At 49.0% G+C, this 5609-nt stretch overlaps 1 protein-coding gene across 1 annotated transcript in view; it reads left to right on the plus strand.

Moving 5' to 3' along the window:
• Window positions 1-1814: 1814 nt before the first annotated feature.
• Window positions 1815-5609, plus strand: part of LOC112106130 (L-lactate dehydrogenase A chain) — a 14639-nt gene continuing 10844 nt past the window's right edge. The window contains exon 1 of the mRNA XM_026660142.2: window positions 1815-1909. The gene's annotated coding sequence lies outside the window, so the exon portion shown is untranslated. The remainder of the gene's footprint in view (window positions 1910-5609) is intronic.

Raw genomic sequence — 5609 nt, forward strand, 5'->3', positions numbered from 1 at the left:
CACAGCGGATTTACTCCTCCCTTCACCAGTGCTTCCCCTTCCACATCTGCCACAGTTATTGCAATTCCTTTCCTTCCCCAAGCCACACATCACAAGCACCTGCCAATCCTGATGCATCAGCAAGGAACAAAGCATGTCAAGTGTTACAGCCTGCAGGTTTTGGTATCTAATCTGACAGATGTATTTACAGAGAGAATGGACAATATTAATTGCTCTTCTGTCTCTGGATTTCACAAGTATGCAGGCAAAACGCTTTCCTCCAATTGTGTATTTAGGCATCCACAAATGCTTATGATATTTTTCTCACCTGTGATTTTTCTCTGAGGCCCTATTACCATTCACAGCCATACCACTTTGGGCTGCGCTTCTCATCAGGTCTCCAGAGCAGGACTAGGCCATGTCAGCAGCTGCATGAGGATTTTAACGGAACCCCTTATTTGAGGAAATAGTGTTGGTAAGCATAAAAGCCATGATGGGAGGTTCCTCCATTGACAGTACAGAATTTAGGAGAAGAGCATGAGTTTTGCATAGAACAAGGTAAACTTGAATCTATAGAGACTGGCAGACTGCCACAGTCAGGAACAGTTGAGAGCTACGCTTAAAGAGACTGCAGATGCTGCACATATGGGGAGAAATTAAAATAACTGTAGAGCTTCTCTTAATTTGTGAGACTAACTGCAACAACCAAAGAGGCAAACCACGTGAAGTGAAATTATGAAGTGGGATTCAATGGCATCACTATCGAAAGTGGAAAGATGTGGTTAGGAAATGTGTTAGCGACCACATGTGAGCATGTTTTTAACACCCAGTTTAGACAGAGACAGCATTTAAAAACATTATCTGGTTGGGGGTCCAACCATTGAGCATAACCAGTAAACACACACTTTTGAAGGTGTTAAGTCTGGCTACATTAGGCACTTGCAACACACATTTTAAACAGCAGTTAATACATGCTAGCTAACATGTCTTAAAAATATATTTTGCCTAGTCTAGACAAGGCCATTAGATCCTGACCTCACACAGCTTAATGAAAGGGGGAAGGTATGAGAAAGTGGTCTTTTCTCCAGAATGCTAATTAATCACTGACATTAAATAGCTATTAACAAAAAAAGACAAATTCCCCTTCCCATCTCAATGACTCAGGTTTCAGGCTTCTGTGATATCCTAATTTCATTAATTCTTCAATTACAGAGCTTTCCAAGGCCTGCGTTTCTATCCTTACATATCCATCTCCAAAAGTCAACCTAAAAATCCTTCCAAGTTTCCTTATTCCTCATAAAGAAACCCCCCCTACCCCCATCCCCTTATGCAAGGGACCTTTAACATGGTCAGGGATAATGGTTGTAAATATTCCGTGCCTCAGTTTCCCCAGTTGTAAAATGGGGCTAATACACTCCACTTAGCTCCCAGGTCATCTTTAAAAACCAACACCCCTGCACTGCACGTCCCCGTGGTGGAACAACGAAGTTGCTGCATCGAGCGAAGGCCCCTTTGCAAACAGCCTGGTTTCCATGCAAGGCGGTAGAGATCCCGGAGCTGCCTTGGCAAACAGCGCGGGGGTTCAGCGATCCCCACGCCTCGGCTGGGCTCTGCCCCCCGCTACGCCGCGCGACACCAGCGCTGCTCTCCTACCATACCACGCGCGCAGTTACACCTGCCCCGCACCCCGAGACGCCCTGGCGGCGGCGGCACAGGCCCAGCCCCTGAGCCAGACGTGCAGCCGGGCACGTCCCACTTGGGCTCTGGCGGGCAGTCAGCTGGCCGAGCTCGCTCCGCCCCGCTGGCCGCACGTCAGCCGCGGAGCCCTATTTATATCCCCCCCGCTCCCCCCAGCAGCGGTACTGCAGTGGTGGCGGGGAGCGGGCCGGAGGATTAGCACCGTACAGTCTTTGCTAGCGAGATCGCCCAGGTAAGCCGCAGGTGGGAGTAAAGCGCTGCAGCATCCGCTTGGAGCAAGGGCAGCCCTGTGCAGAGACGCGGGGGGCCGCTAGGACGGGTTTTTTTGGGGGGGGGGCTGTTAGTTGCATAATCCGCCGAGTCATTTTTATTTTTTGTTTTTGTTTGGGGGTGGATTATATACACCACTGGCTCATCGGTTTGTTTTGAGGGAGGGGTAGGAGGGCTCTGTGCTGCGATCCCTGAGTCACAGGGGTGGTGCGGCTTATATAACCCCCGGGGTCACTGATTGTTTTGTGCGGGAGCGTTGGCTGGGTTATAATTCTTCAGTGCTGCCTGGGTCACTGCGATTTGGGTGTGGGGTATAGAGAAGGGCTACGTAACCTCTAGTAACTGAATTGCTCTTGGGGCTACATGAGTTACGGGTATATGATCCCTGGCCCACTGTAACTTTGGGGGGGTGCAAGGGTTAGTTATACAACCCCTGTGCACTGGGAGGGTTATAGCAGCCCTAGGTAACAATATTTTTGGGGACGTTATGGTGATTTTGGCTGCAGTCTCTGGGTCACTGTGATTTCCGAGGTGGATTGGGGCAATGGGCACCGTGGCTACGTGCCCTGTGTTCTGAGTTCTTCCCCAAGCTGCAATATCCGCTTTAATCATCGATTGAGTCATTGCTGTGGAGCTGTTACATGCAATTGTCGTTTTACTGTTGCTGACCTTCAGCCCAGTCAGGATGCTTCCTTGCTGTGTGATGGGCATGCCCCTGGGGATGATAATGGTGCCCCACACAGATTGCAGGCTCCTGCTTAGCTGATCCCCTTTACGGGCTTGCTTAGGGTCCCTGAGCTGCAAAGGCCTGATCCTGTCTGAGGGGAGAATCCTGCGGTTGCTGGTGGCTTGGTCGCTTAGCGTGGAGGGTTGCAAAACCTTCAGTGAGCCTCGTTGCTCCTCTCCAGATTACTGCACCCAGACACACCCGAGCACTTTCCCTTGGGCAACCCAGCATGATGAATTCTGCGGGGTGAAGGTGGGGCTAGCTTCTGCCTGGAGCTGGTGAGGGGAAGTGAAATCCATGTCCAGGATGGGAGTTAGCTTGGCTGGCGCTTGCAGTTCTTCCTGGCAGATTAGGCATGCGAATGAAAGGAGGGTTACTCTTGCATGGGGCAGCAGACCCTGACCCCTAGTCAGGCAGAGTCAGAACTCAGCTGCTCCTTTAACACACTGTGAGGACTAATCCTCCTCTAGCCACCACCACCCCCTCCTCTAGTCACCACCCCCTTTTGCTGGAGCAGGACTGAGCACACACAGGACCTGAAACAGCACTGGGCTGCTTGAGGTGGTGCTCGGGCTGATCTTACCTAGATGAAACTAGGGAGCCCCCACCTTGATCGAGCAAAGCTCACTGCAGGCAGGAACACTGCAAGGGCTTGTAGGGAGCAGCCAGGGGGTGGGTGGATGGTGGTGTGTACCTACTCCTAAAATGTCAGAGACCTGTCCAACCTCTGAGCCTGTGCTGGGTGAAATTCGAGGACTCCCACCATCCCCATCTCTGCCTCTGCTCATAGAGCCCTTTGCCATGCTCCGCTTCAACAACCTTGGCTGGCATTCCAGTTACTGCCCCTTGGTGGCGGTGTGGAGCCCAGCCACGGCCATTTGCACTTGGGTCTGGCAAGGCATTAGGCTCGGCAACCCGACAGCCCGTTCTGTGTTGGATTCCAGCTACAATACAACATCCCACTGTGTTAATCTGATGCTCTGTGAGGAAGAAGTACAGCTACGCAAACATGACGACACAGTGCAGGGGAAAAAACCCAATTAATATTTGTGGCAACATTTGTTTAAACAAACATGCCCAATGTTTCTACCATTGTGAAAAACAAAACAAAACCCCAACCAGTGTGTTTTGGGTCAGTATGTGCTGTCTTAGATAGCTATTTCATTTGATCGGTGAGGAATGGAGGCAGTGCCGTTAGCGAAGTCTGAGTCATGGGAGTCCTCGGTTAGTTCTCTAGAGGTGGGCATTTTATAAATTACCACTGCTTTCTTATTACATGGCATCACATTCTTTAATTTTTTGTAAACCTTGTGGTAATAGCTCTGCTTTTAGCTCCTAAATATGCCCTAACTTATAATTAATTTGCCTCGTGCTTAAGGAGACCCTTTGAAAAGCTTGTGGTTGTAAAGCACTTCCAGCAAAATCCATCTTGCAAAGCGCAAGTCCTAAAACACAACCTGGGTACAGAACCACATATTAAATAGATACAATCAAGTATTGATTTCACCTGACAATGGATCTATGCACTAGCTTTCATGCTGTGCACAGATGCTTGATTCTTCATGACTATCCCTAACTCCTTGGGTGGAATAATATCCCTCAAATGTATATTTTACAGTTGATGAAATACTTCTATTGGCTCTTGATCCAAACATGATGTATCATTTTCTATCTAAATTTTATCTTATGGAGGACTTGGCCCATGTGGAGATGCTTTAGAGCAGCAGTCCCAATCTTTACTGGTTCATGTACCACCTTTTTAAAAAAAATGTGTTGTGATGTGAAGGGATGGAACATAGCATGGTGTGGGAGCCCCTGCTTTAAAGGACAAATCTGGCCTATGGAGAAAATGTGGATATCTCATGTTACAGTGCTCTGGGAAGCAGAGATGTTCCATGTCAAAGCCCATGACTCTGATCTCCTTGCCCACTGAGCCATACAGCTAGGGGCAAGAAATAGGAAAACTGGCATTATTAACTTGTATTGTACTGCATAGAGGCCCTGAGGGGCCTTTCATGCTAGACTCTGTAACACATGAACTAAAGACAGCCTGGCAGAGCTTACGCTTATCATTTATCAAATGCCATAACTGTAACCTACTTTAGACAGAGGAGACAGTGTGACCCTGCTGCTTATGAGATGCAATGTGATAGGAAGATGAAGTGACTCATAGTCCCTGTGTATATGTCATACTCTAAAACACCTAAGTGATGGAGTCTGCTGTTTAGTGAAACAAAAACCCCATTATCTTTCCCTGTTCCTAGATTTCATTGAGCAAAACTTGTCCCACAGGCTTAACACAGCAAGTCCTGTTTTCCCTCCCCATACATCTGGGCAGCTATTTTTACTCACTCCCCTGGCTGCACAGAACTTGGCTACGGGGGCAAATGGCAACAGTGGCTCTTCTGGAACGTAGAGCCTGAAGACAAAGGCTGTTGGGCCACAGGATGCCATTTCTGAGTCTGCTGGCTGGGTGGTTCCTCACTCCCATTGGTAACTGCACCCTGCCTCTGTTAGAAGAGCAGCAGGAGCCTACCACACTGTTGGAGGACCTGGGAGCTGGAGTCAGTCCTTGTATCAACACCAGCAAGATTGGATGGGGTCTGAATTTGGGGGGGAAAACACTAAGGTGACTCCAGGCTGGAGTTCGAAGACCAGTACTCCCCGCTGGGGTGCCTTCCTCCACAAAGACCAGTTATACTGACACCAAGTGGCAGGGGAGAATTTCCAGTGCCTATCTGTACATACTGAGAACCAGTGAAGTGCCTTTCATTTCCCAGGGGTGGTCAGGATTGTCTTTCCTGCCTTTTCCTCCCCTTGGTGGGAGAGAGAAGCAGTTTATTTTGAAGTATATGTAAGTGCCTCTGAAAGGGGCCAGAATCATAGCCCCTAGCTACTGAATCCCTTCATCCACAGGACAAACAGAGCCGTAGCA

Source organism: Terrapene carolina, unplaced genomic scaffold (genome assembly GCF_002925995.2).
Source record: "Terrapene carolina triunguis isolate 2854851 unplaced genomic scaffold, T_m_triunguis-2.0 Scaffold715, whole genome shotgun sequence".
NCBI lineage: Eukaryota > Metazoa > Chordata > Testudines > Emydidae > Terrapene > Terrapene triunguis.